Consider the following 14103-nt stretch of genomic DNA (forward strand, 5'->3'; position numbering starts at 1 on the left):
ATTAGAGGGAGGGATATAGTCAATATAATCTTGGCAAAGAAGAACCATTTATAAATAAGATTAAACACAAGGCTTACTTTTTTAATACATTGCAGAAACTGAGTAAATTTTTCCCTTCACCCCCAAAATGATGACCCTCATTAAGGTATCTCAGCACTGCATGAAAATCATCTAAGAAGTACATTACTGAAAAAGGCAGCTAAGTGACATAGTGAATAGAATGCTGAGTCTGGAGTCAGGATGACCTGAGTTCAAATTCAGCCTATGACACTTGCTATGTGGTTACCATGGACAAATCAAGCTCTGTCTGCCTCAGTTTCCTGAACTGTAAAATAGGATAATATTTATAAATTGCTTAGCTGACTGCCAAGCAAATGGTAAGTGCTGGCACAGTGCTAAGCTATTTAAATGTTAGTTGTTACTGTTGTTGTTGTATTAATTTTAAGATATCTCATGTAATTCATGACAATAACCAGAAAATATTCAGTTTTCAAAATACAATGTTCAACAGAACCTTGCCATACAGGTGAGGCAGGCTGTGAAGATAATTATATCTAATTGATTTGTTCTATTTTCAGGGAAGCTCAGAGTGGAAACACACACACACACACACACACACACACACACACACTCACATGCACTCACATGCACATATGCATACACACATATTACTTGTTGGTCTTATTTTTACTGTACAACTTGGGAAAATTTTCAAATTTACATTTAGGTAATTTAAACCATTTCCAAGAAGAGTAACATTCTATTGTTTAATGTGAATTTATACATTTAATTATGCATATGATCAGTAATGTTGTAAGCAATGAGCTCTGAAGCAGAGATTTGTATGCTATCAGTTGAAACATTAATCAACAAAATAAGTGAAGGGTTATGAGTTCATTACAGTGTCAAACAATATATTAAATTGTTGAAGAGATATTAAAGCAAGACAGAGGCAGTCAGTAACATCCAACTGATATTTCCTCTGAGCATTCAAAAAATAAATAAATAAATAAAAATAAAAAGGTTGGCTTGCCGCCCCAAGAAAAGGAGAGGGGAGGGAGGGGAGATAAAAATTGGAACAAAAAACTATAAAAATGTTTATTAAAACAAATTTTAAAATAATAAAAAGTTTGTATTAAGAAAATTTCTTAACATTGTAGATATGCAATGTGTCTCCCCCATCCCCAAGGCAGGGCTCCAAATGAAGTGAACCTCTATGAGTTCTGATGATTCTGTTTTGAGAGATCTAATATGTACTTCTTAGTCATCATTCAAACAACTCACAAGAAATACATTTCAAAGGTTAACCAGCTTCTTGAACTTGCTAAGACTGACATTATGAATGTAAACAAGAACTCTAAATGTGAAGAGGGAAAACAGAGTTGTTTATAAACCTTATGTAAAAGATGGCTCAGCAAGTTGAAGAAATTTGGTAACGGGTTACATTCATAATCCATGTCTCCTAGAAACGTTACTGACAAACACTCAAGCACAGTCACCTTTGAACCAGATGAAACTCAGGTGGGCCATTCCAGAAACAGTAATACAAATGAAATGTTCAAAAATACTGTGATCAAGTAATGAGTGATCATTTACAGATATCCTGTTCCCCCATCTAATATCAGGCTCCCCTGGGCTTGTGTAGTGGGATTCCACATGTCTGAGTAGGGTATTCAAATGGATAGCTTAACATTTACTAGCCTGAGGCTGAGATGCAGTTGCTATGAGAACCAGAACTCTGAATTTTCTGACTTTGGGATGTGTAAATAGCATCAGCCCTACTGCTTCCTTTACTGGGCTGTCTGGCACTTAGGACTTCTTTTTTAAGAGAGATGACAGAACGTGTAATCACTTATTGCGAAAGGCATCTATTTAAGTGTAGTTTCTTTTAATTTTCCTTGTTGGTCTCACCTGTAATTTAATTGGTACAGGAAACAAACCTCACCTGCAGACCTGTCAGTCCTGGAGTCAAAAAGACCTGTTCTAACCCAACCTCAGAGTCATTTACCCCTTGTTTCTATCAATTTCCTCATCTGTAAAATGGGGATAATAGTACCTACCCCCCCCCCCGTTATTTTGAGGATCAAATGAGACACCTGTAAGGCATTTAGAACAATGTCTGGGACAGAGTAAGTGCTATATAATTGTTAGTTATGTGTAATTTAAAATTTCTAAATGTAGGTTCTAATCTGTCCCCCCAGTTTTGGGGAGAAACTGACTAAAATCACTGATAAATGAGTTTAGGTTTTTTAAGGGGGTTTATTGAAAGATAGTAAAAGAAAGATTGAGAACAGATTTCCTATAACCTGGCGATCTGAAACTTCCCTAGCTTCTGCTTCTGAAGTCCTCTGCCACCACACTGATCTCTCACAATCAGAGGTGAGCACTCTAGACAGTATCCACTTCCTCCTTCCTGTTCCCCTCCCAGAAATGGGAGGTTCTTCAAGCTGATTGGTTCACTGGGCCCAAAGGTGGTCAAAGTTCAAAGTTGTTAACTTCTGAGAACAATTACTCTCTTAAGTCCCCTTGAGTACCAGCCAGATGTGCTTACAATCCAGTAAGCAGTCAATGGTCAGTTGTCTTATCCAATTCAATCAGTTTAACTCAGTCTCCTGGTGGGCACCTGAATATCTGCTAAATCTCAGCTATCACATTCCATTATCTTGACACAGTTATTACTATTATTATTCATTGTGCATGTTGTTTTCCTGGGTCTACTTACTTTATTCTGCTTTAGTTTACATAAGTCTTTCCATGCTTTTTCACATTAATTTTATTCATTATCCCTTACAGCATAATAATATTGCATTTCATTCATATAACAGAATTTGTTTAGGCATTCTTCTTCTTCTTATGACACTTGATATAATCACCTAAATTCTAGAAAATGTATAAAGAATCTATCAGTCTCAGGGGGCAGCTAGGTGGAGCAGTGAGCGGATAAAGCACTGGCCCTGGATTCAGGAGGACCTGAGATCAAATGCGACCTCCAGATACTTGACACTTACTAGCTGTGTGACCCTGGGCAAATCACATAACCCTCATTGCCCCCCCCCTCCCCAATCTTTCAGTCTCCAGAGCTATAGTGATTTCTCTTTTTATAAAAAAAAAACTTTATTAATATTTTTTAGTTTTCTATCAATTGCACTTCCCACTGACTATATCCTTCTCCCCAACTTGTCAGAAAAGCATCCTTTATAATAAAGAATAAGAAAGAGCAAGAAAAAAATTTAAAATGACAAACCAATCAAGCCTGATGTTATATTAAGTGTTCTACATCTATGGACTGCAAAGAAGTGGGCAGAGGTATATTCTCATATTTCTTCTTTGGGGCCAAGCTTGATCATAATTTCACAGGATTCAGTTTCAATTTCATTTTCATCTTCTTTCCATTTTCATTTCTGTAGTCTTTGTGTATATTATTTTCCTGTGTCTACTTACTTCACTTTCCTTGAGTTTGGAAAAGTTTTTCCATACTTTTCATATTAATCACATTCATTATTTCTTACAGCATAGTAATATTCCATTTCATTTATGCACCATAATTTGTATAGTCATTTTCCAATGGTAGGGTGTTGGTTTTTTTTCAATTTCTTCATCATGACAAAAGATCCTGTTATAAATATCCTGGAATGACCCCTTTGAACACTGTCACAAAGGATATGAACATTTTACTCAATTTCTTTGTAAAATTTCATGTTGCTTTCCAGAATTTCACAGCTCTACAAACAATGTATTCATGGACCCATCTTTGTACAACCCATCCTACACTGATTGTTCCTATCTGTAGTCATCTTTGCAGACTGGTTGTTTGTGCCATGATTACCTTGGGGATTTTATTTGCATTTCTCTTAGTTCTAGTAGTAGTAGTTTGGGTAGTATTATTCTTATTAGTAGTAGTTCATATGGCTAATAGTTTGCAATTCTTCTTTTGAGATCTGATAATAAATTGCTGACAGGTTAGTATGTTTCTATAGTCTACCTCTGAATTTGTAGACTATAAATCAAGGATTAAAAGTCAATGTGAGGGAAAAATTCATCCTCTTCTCAATAATTCTCAGGAACTCAGCAGCAAAGTGACAAAAGCTCTTTTATTTCCTTCTCTCGAAGAGGCACCCTAGTGTGCAGCTAAATGGGTGCAAAGAAAAGGGGCTCGCAGGCCTTGTTTTATACCCTAGACCCTAGCGCAAATGGGACCTCCCCTTTTTCATCATTGGTCCGATTACTCAAGGGTTACAATCTACACGCAAAAACTAGCTAATCGGAACGCAGTATTCCCATCCCTCTTATTTTCCTTATATGGATACAACTCAGGAGGACCTTGTTGAGAACAGGGCTCTTTGAACCATGTGACTTTAGCCTGAGGGGGAGGAGGAGGGGATCTGAGACCTTTGTCCTTCAAGCAAATCAGAATTCAGTATTCCCATCCCTCTTCCTTATATAGGTATGACTCGGGAATGGACCTTATTTTCCTTATATGGATACAGCTCAGGAGGACCTTGTTGAGAACAGGGCTCTTTGAACCATGTGACTTTAGCCTGAGGGGGAGGAGGAAGGGATCTGAGATCTTTGTTCTTCAAGCAGGTTAGGAGGGGTATGATTGACTGTTGTATCCACATTGAGAGGAGGCAACTACCTATTTCCTCACAGTCAAGGATTGAAAAAAAAAAAAGTCAAGGATTGTATCTTGTCTTTTCTACATGGAAGCCATGGTTCCTCATCAATGGACCAGGTTGGAAGGGAAAGAGGGCCTTGGAACAATCACTAGCTCTTGAGTCAGAAGACCAGAGCTTAAACCCCAGCTTTGACACTGTGTTATCCTGAACAAGTCACTTAAGTTTCCTCATCTATAATCTGAGCAGACAGGATACACTAGAAGGCCTTCAAGGTCTGTGTCTATATGATCCTATGAACTATATGACAAATTACTTCTTCATTCAATATTACAACTTGTCAGTCAATAAACATTTATGAAGTACCAAGTATGTGCCAGTCACTATTCTAATAAACTTGTGTATAACAAACCTTTTCAAAGCTTAATGTACCAATATAAGTATTGCCTCCTCTTGTGGGTCTGCTGGGAAAGAAGCAATCCCTATAGAGAGGGCCTCCAGATGTGCTCCTATACAGATGAAGCTATGAAAATTTCAACAAATATCAAAAAAAGTATTGTTTGCATCCTAACGGCAGTACATAAATCACAAATGAAATGAATGAATATCATTATCCAGATCTTAACATAGATTTGGATAGGCAACCTATAGATGTCATCCATTAGAGACAGGGACAGTCGATGAAACAGGGGTTTTTAATGTTCTCCCTTGGCTTCCAAACACCAGTACTGTCCTATTGAAACTGCATAGGGGTCAAGCGATACTATGGCCTATGATAAGTAGAAGGTAAAGATTTAGGAGGAAAAAAAAAAAGCACTGAAGATGGACTGGGTGGGTGGGATCAGCTTTATACTCCAAACAGGAGAAGTAGTATGAAGGGCAGGGATAGAGATCAGGCCTGTGATTTCACTGATTGGGGAAACTCCCAGAAGGAAACTTCTTTACCAAGGCAAGTGTATGCATTCTCTTAGAGAATAGTCTAGGGTCTAGCTCCTTAAACTGTGGGTCACAATCCCATATGGGGTCACCTAACTAAACGTGGGGGGGGGTCACAAAAAATTTGGCAACAGTTAAAGGTTATGTATAAGTATTTTATAAACCTATATACTCAGGGTCTCATAAAAATTTCTCTGGCAAAAAGGTGTTGTGAGTGGAAAAAGTTTAAGAAGCCCTGGTATAGAGCTGAGAGAGGTTAAATAACTTCCTGCTGGTCACATAAGTAGAAATAGGACTTAAACCCAGGTCTTCCTGAGTACAAGACCGTTGCTCTGTGTGTGTGTGTGTGTGTGTGTCTGTCTGTCTGTCTGTCTGTCTGTCTCTTTTGCCAGTACTATACCACACCTATGAAGGACATTGTCAGAAATATGTATGACTTGTAAAAAAAAAAGTAGTTTGGTCATAAAGCAAGAACAAGAGACAACTAATGCTCAACAATATCCTCAAAAGAAGAGAGGCAATCTAACTCATTGGTTGAAACCCCTTGCGATGAATGTATAGAAAGACATCAATAGGAATTTAAATGGATAGGTACAATGCATAGAGTTTCATTCTCTCCAAAGAAATTAAGGACAGGAAATAAAATGTTCCTTAGTCCTTAAAGTGCACAAATGATCCCACATAATCCAAGGCAAAGTAAAGGTCTTTAGAAGAAAAGGGTGGAAGAAGATTGTAGATTTATACATCTGTTAACATGCAGAGTGGAGGCTGAAGAATTAGATATCGAATTTCACTCCACTCAGGTCTCCTTATACTTCAAAATGTAAAATCTGAGCACAGGTCATGGAGCTTAATAAATATTTTACTGGATTAACAGAATCTCAGAGTCGGAAAGAAACGCAGTCCAGATAATCCAGTCCTAAATGCTCCCACCTCTTACAATATAGCTCTTAATTTCTCAGGAAACAACTGTGTAAAATGCCTGGGGGAGGGAAGAGGAGGAGATGAGGGAGTAGAGATTTATTTCCCTAAATTAAGCAGTCATCTTAAAGGTGGGAAAACTACTCTCACTCTGTGGTGGAGAGTGACAGTTTCACCCCAAAGGGATTGCTGAGAAAGGCATGGGTCAGTCTGAATCACTAAAGAAATGAAAAATATAATTATCTGTTATTCTTGTTACAATTCATTGTTGTTTCTAATGGGTATCCAAAACCCAGACAACAAATCACACAATGGAATCATCAGTGAATCAATCCGGATAAAGGAAAACAACCTCATAAACATCTCATTGTGAAAAATGTAAATCTCACCTTATTGTTTTTAAAGGCAAGAAAAAGCACCTATAAAATAACAAGAGGCATGATAAAGTATTTAGAAACTTCCTAATAAACAAGATTTGGGACAATGCTTCTGCCAGGCCCTGGGACCTCCCTTTCCCTAAATTCCCAAATCTTACCATCAGATGTGTTAAGTGTAAAGATGGGGCAGCAAAAATCATGTCCTGAGCTTCATGGAAGATTTCACAAAAAAACTCCTAACTTTGGGCCAGGGAAATTAGAGTATCTTATTAATGTTAATGTGCTTAAACAGTATACGATGCATACTTAACAAATTTTTTTTTAGACAACCTCTGTCCTCCTGAATCTTTCAATCTACAACAGAGTAGACCAAAAAATTTTTTTCTAAAATGCTCAAATGGAGATATTATATCTGGCCCTCAGTATATAGCATTAATAATGCTTTTATGTCCATAAAGTGCTACTATTGATTTAAAAGTGTGAAATCTGGTGATTCTTCCTTCAAGCAGAGACCCTCAGAAATTATTTAGACACAGATTTGTTCCAAACACTGGAAACTGTTCTCCCTGGTTAGACCATTCTAATATGTCACATTCAGTGCATGTTTTTTTGTGTTTTGTGAGCCAAGCCTCTTCTGTCTACTGAGATGAGCAAATGCATTCTGATTGATACAACTGAATCTAAGTCTCCTTATGTAGGAAGGCAATAAGGAAGAGCTTTGGGGATTTGCCTAAGTAGAAAGGGAGTTCTCCTATGCAGTCTAAGGAGTCTTACAAGTTAGGTCTACACTGCCCTCTCCTGTCTACAGCCAACTTCAGGTACAAAGCATGTAAAGGCCTGGAAACAGAAGGATTTCATCTGTACTCTGTATATCACATCAACAATATATGCTATTACCTGGAGGTTCAGAGAAATCTACATGGGGAATGTTCCTAACTGCAACCCAGATGACACAACTTTGACATTTGATGTTTACAAGGGATCAGCAGTAAGCCACAATACAATAATTCCTTGGTTTATTATTTTTTCTCATAAAGACATTGGAGAATAGATTTATAGCCAGAAGAAACTTAGATGGCTATCTAATCCACAACCCCTCATTTTATAGATGATAAAGCTGAGGCCCAGAGAGTTTAAGCAACTTGCCCAAGTCACACAGCTAGTACACAGCAGTTATAAGATTCGAACCAAGTTCCTCTTCCTCCAAATCTAGTGCTCTTTCAAAGATTTTTTTTTTTTTTAATGTAGCCATTCCCCAAGCCCCCAGAGCAAATGAGGGGGTTTAAGTGACTTGCCCAGAATCACACAGCTAGTGTCAAGTGTCTGAGGCTGAATTTGAACTCAGGTCCTCCTGAATCAGGGCCAGTGCTTTATCCACTGTGCCCCTAGCTGCCCTAAAATGTAGTCATTCTTAAACATGAAGGGGATTTTTTTTTTTAATGTCTTTTAAATGGTACACGCACTTGGTCACACTTAAAACTAAGAATCTTTAGGAATTTACAAGGGAAACTGCAGCTGATCAGAACATATCTGCAATATTATTCTAGAATAGGGCATCATATCTTTCAAAAGATATCCTGAAAAACTGGACAAAACCATAAGAGCTGGCCAAGATAGTGATAAAACTAGAGATGATAAATAGCTAGGTCAGTTCTAGGAACTAGAGTTGCAGTGAAGTGGATCAAACATGGTTGGTTCCAAAAATCAGATAAGTAAAAAAGGCAGATTTTGGTTCATTATAAAAATAAATAAAAACATTAATAATTAGAAACTGTTTAAAAGTATGATTACCTTGCTTAGAAGGTGGTCAGTTCTCGATTATTGGAGGACCTTTAAGACAAGCCTAAAAAAACATTTATCAGACACGGAGAATAGACTTGTTCCCTCCGTTGACTAGAGGCTACCATATCATAGGTCCCTTTTATTTCTAGAAGACCATAAGCTTTACTCTGAAATGTGATCATCAGCTTGGCTATGTTCAGGTTATTGAAAGTTTTTGTGAACTGTTTCTGACAAACATTCTAATTACCTTTGCTTATCGGATTCCTTGCATCCAAACACAAATGGTCTAAGAGGCCTGTTTACCGTTCCAGTACATGTCATTCATCTCCCCACTTGATGCCTCTGCATAGGTCTGTTCCCCCTTGGCTGAAATGTCATCCCTCCCCAACCTTTGTCCTCTTAGAATCCCTAGCTGTCTTCAAATTCATCTTATGTGGCTCTTTCCTGTATCAGGCAGGCCTTTCTTTATCAGTTCCTACTCACTCAGGGGTTAATGCACCTCAAATTCTCTTGTATATTGTTTTTAGTTTTCATATTTAAATACATGTTGTATCTGTCCCACCAACGCTAGGGAGAACATAGGGGCAGGAGTTAGTTTATATCTGAATCCTCAGTGTCTTTTACAAAATAATCACTTAATAAGTGTTTATTGACTTGAACTCATCTTTTTGAATCAGAACATTTGGTGTTAATGATTAGTTTGAATGTTTAAGGCTAAATGCATTTTTCAAAATTTAAATTTATCTTAATTAGGTAGCATTAAAGATAAATATATTAATAAAACCTATCATTACAAAATGATGAATTGTTTCTAATTTTCTACATTTGGGACAAAAGCCAAATTAAAATGATTAGGGCCACATCCAGGAAACTATGGTGTTTAAAAACAAAGTATTAAATGCGACATAGTCACTACATGCTTTTGTTTTCTTGTGATTTATTTTGCTTACTTAAAAAATTGGCAGTAGGAAGAGAATTAGAGCATTTTTTTATATAGGAAATTCTTACTCTCTGCCATTTCATGAAATTTCTGGAATGCCTCTGAACAACATTTTAAGTTCTGCCTAATAAAGAACTCTTATAAGGACCCTTGCCATTCTTTGTAAGCTCATTCATCAGTTCTATTGATGTCTGCATTCACAAGTGTACAGCATGGGCTTGGTCAGGTCCACAGAGAGTCAGGAATTCTGTTCTAAAATGTATTTCTCAAAGTCTCAGACAAGCATCAGGTCAAAAAGTAGGGATCACTTTCAATGTCCTTTTTTTCAATGTCCTTTTTAGTAGCTTAAGACTAAAAATATCTTAAATTAAAAATATGAAATCTATTTTGAAAAACAATTTAATTATATTTAATAACTTTATCATTTACTGTTGATTACACAATTTTGTTCCAATTATGTTCTTAGTTTTGGTTTACTCAGGTTGTTCTCTTGGGGTTTAATTAAATCAGGAATTCATTATTTGTGAATGGACAAGAAAACTCAGCTTATTTCACATAAAAGATTACCTTATCATTATTTACAGGCTAGAAAAGCAAGTTCAGGGAATAAAACTCATTACAATTTCTGGTATAAAAACAGAAAAAATTGATATGGTATATTATCAAGTGAGAATATATATGTATGTGTGTATATTAAATATGTATATTGCATATAGATATAGATATGATATAGTGACTGTATCACTAACAGTTTACAAGGATTGAAAGAAGGAAATAATTTAAGCTCTATTCAAAAGAACTCTGATTTCTCTTGAAATAAATAGAAGTAGTTCAAGTTGTTTATCCATAATTTCTTCTAAAAATAGACTTCTCAAAATTGACCAACTACAACCTTAATGAAGAACAACAAAAATCATTTTTGCTTCTATTTAATTCTACATAGCAGGACATATCTGTGAGGTGAAAAAAAATACCTATAGAGGCATTGACTAGAGAGAAAACAATGTTGAAAAAATAAAACAGGAATATTCCACACCAACCCTTATCAATTGAAGATAAAATATAGAGTTGAGTGAATTTATTTGTGCAAGAACAATGTCTTATAGTCCTGATATAAAGACAAAGGGAAAGGAAGTACATTCTGAAGCAGCTTCACACTTTTCCTTTGTTATTCATATCAGCTTTTCAAGGACCAAAGCTATCTCTTTTTTCCTCCTTATTTGAGAAGTCTTTTGAATACCAAATACCATTTCCTATTCAGAAACCTGAATCTGTCATTAGGCAATTTCCAAATAAGTCTCATAGTGCTTTCATCCTATCTTTTTTTATCTCTAACAGTCCTGGTTGCCTGATTTGCAGATCTGTATCACCAGTAGGGCGTCACTGGCTTTGGCGGACTCCAGCTCAGTTTGATCCTTGGATGCTAAATGTAAAAGCCAAGCTGATATGGTTACAAGATTGTGTTCTGTTCTCTATCACTTTGAAAATCACTTTCCACATGGTACAATTTTTTTTTAAACACACAGAACTTTAGTTGTGAATTTTTCTTATGCCTTGTAATTTTTAAAGTCATTACTTTTCAAACGAGTCATTAAACTGTGAAAAAAATTTATTCATTTCTTTAAAAAAAAAAAAAGGAAAGGTCTGGCAATATTTCGGTCAAAGGTAAGATTTTGGCCTGGGTCAAAGATCCAATTTAACTTTAAATTTCATTTCTTTTGACAGTTAAAGTACAATGTCAGATACAAAATCATACTTTAAAAAAAATTTTCCTACTATATGCAGAGATAGTACTGCAAACATGCAGGTGTCCGTCCCCTCAACACAGCCACAACCCTATGGTACCTTAGGTAATAAAACACTTGAAAGACAAGTAATCTTTGCCTTGCCACCAAGAAAGCATAAGAAAGTTGGAAAAGATCAGTTTTGTGCCATGCCCTTGAGGTCAGAAAAGTGGGGGAGTAAAAACAGGGGTCGGGAATTTGAAAAATCTAGCTCCTAAAAAACCCAGAGCATGAAACACAGGCTAACCTCTGTTCTCCAAAGGATTCCTAGAAAGGGAATAGCTAAGGTTACCTGGACTTAAATCATACAGGGCTTTAAAGACTAAAATCAATGCAACTAATTGCCCTCCAATGCAGTGACATAGACAACTGCTGTAAAAGAAGACTGCCAACATCAGTTAGCCAAGTAGCACTTTAGCAATTTTAGAAAATATGATAGAAAAATAATCCTAAAACTAACTTCCATAAATCTGAACTTAAAGATATAGCCAAATGATATCACTCATCTTAGTACTTAATGATAACTGTCAGTCCTCAAACTTCTATTTATTATGGCTTCCTCTTACATCTAACACAGTGCTAGAGAACATAGTAGGCTTTCAAGAAATCCTTGATGAGTGAAATATTATCAACCTACAAATTCTCAAAATCCTTGCCTCACTATAAAAAGAATGTTTCATTTGGTAGAGTCCAGAACTCTATGTTAAAAAACTTTTTGTGATTAAAAGCAATGTGGGGGCAGCTAGGTGGCGCAGTGGATCGCACCAGCCTTGGAGTCAGGAGGACCTGAGTTCAAATGGGCCTCAGACACTTGACACTTACTAGCTGTTTGACGCTGGGAAAGTCACTTAACCCCAATTGCCTCACCAAAAAAAAAAAAAAAAAAAAAAAAAAGCGCAATGTGGTATAATTAAAAGAGTACTGGACTGGGAATCAGGAGATTTGGGTTTGAACCCACTACCTTTTCCATCTTGAGGAAGTTACTTTCCTGTTGAGTTTTCTTATCAGTAAAACAATGGGTTCTCACTAGATGACTTTTAATATTCTACTGAATAAAATTTGAAGTATTTGAAAAGTTTTCATCATAAGGAAACTAGGAACTCCATCACTAGCTCTCATAGTATAGTTCTAGAATTAATATTTTTCTTTTTTAGAAAATTAGGCAGTGGAAGATAAAGTAAGTGATGCTGCTGAATAAAAAAAAAAATTATGGGGCAGCTAGGTGGCACAGTGGATAGAGCACCAGCCCTGGACTCAGGAGGACCTGAGTTCAAATTCGACCTCAGACACTTGACACTTACTAGCTGTGTGATCCTGAGCAAGTCACTTAATCCCAATTCTCTCTCTCTCTCTCTCTCTCTCTCTCTCTCTCTCTCTCTCTCTCTCTCTCTCTCTCTCTCTCTCTCTCTCTCACACACACACACACACACTTATAATTAGTGACTAAAATGTTTTTGTTTTTTTTTTTTAAAGAGAAAGTTGCTTTCTAAAGTACCTCTAAAGTATCTAATAATAAAAGTAACTCTACATAGGTCATCCATTTCTAGAAAAAGAATAGAAAACAATGGGGATCTCTGATATGCAACTTTTTTTCCACATGTATACATATACATAATATATGTAGATATGTTTCTATACATACATGCCTATTTATATTTTTGTTGGTACCACAACTCCACTCACATTGGAATTGGGGGGATGGGTAGGATGAATCTGAACACAACATCTTACTCATAAGACTTCAGAACCTACAGAGGAATAAAAGTAACAAGGTGAGACCCCCAGCACATTCTGGATCTCCTTAAGTGGCTGATTGAGGAATGAAAGACCGAATAAAGAGGCTAGCTAGAGAGAGTCCCAGATTGACACTTCTAGGTCCATTGGCCAGAAGGGGATGACAGGCAAAGTAGTTTGAAGGAAAGAACACTGACTAAAATTCAAGGGATATGGATTCCAATTCTCCCTAACTGTGGGTCCACAGACAAGTCACTTACCCAATCAAGTTTTTAGCTTCTTTTTTGTAAAATGGAGGGCAAGGGAAGAGGGGTGGAGACTAAGATGTCTTTCTGAAGTTCCTTCCAGTGAAAAATTTATGACCCCAAGAAATGTTCTTTGTGGTTCTATTTCTTTCACAAGGTCAAGAAAAATATGAACTCATTGACCATAGAAGAAAATTGTGAAAATGATGATTAATGGGCCAAGGAATGGAGAGAGGGAGATGAAAATGAGGAATATATCCAAAATACTTCAGGTGATTTTTAGTGGAAATAAATGCATATATGATTATGGGTCCCCATATCTTCACTGCATGCATGCTTATAATAAGTTGTAGGATAAGAAAGTAAGAGCCACTAAGAGCCCTCATTACAACATGAATTCTGGAAGACCATGCCAAGGAAAAAGAATGTCTGGCAGGTCCTACACTAAGACATGAAGGTTGTATGTATGACCTCAGCCAATACTCTAAGGACCAACCTGGCTAACTGAGAATTTCATTGCCATAGGGTTGACCAACAGATGAAGAATTTTTTTGGCAACAGCAATCAGAGAATCTCAGAGCTATTAGGTAGCTCAATGACCACTTAGTTCAATCTATACCTAAGAGGCCATCTCCCTGGGATCAAATGTTTTCTTTCATCATCTTCACCTTCCTTCAAATTTCAACTGCTTGTCAATGCCAAGGAGGCTTTTCCTGATATTTCTAATTATTGGTGCTTTCCTCTCACCAACCCTACTTGAAATTGCCTTCT

The 14103-nt window shown here is 36.7% G+C and overlaps 1 protein-coding gene across 14 annotated transcripts in view; it reads right to left on the minus strand.

Annotated features, from left to right (window-relative positions):
- PARD3 (par-3 family cell polarity regulator) overlaps positions 1-14103 on the minus strand; it is a 741470-nt gene that overhangs the window by 319486 nt on the left and 407881 nt on the right. The gene's annotated exons all lie outside the window — the stretch shown is intronic.

The sequence above is a fragment of the Dromiciops gliroides genome, chromosome 5 (genome assembly GCF_019393635.1).
Source record: "Dromiciops gliroides isolate mDroGli1 chromosome 5, mDroGli1.pri, whole genome shotgun sequence".
Taxonomy (NCBI): Eukaryota; Metazoa; Chordata; class Mammalia; order Microbiotheria; family Microbiotheriidae; genus Dromiciops; species Dromiciops gliroides.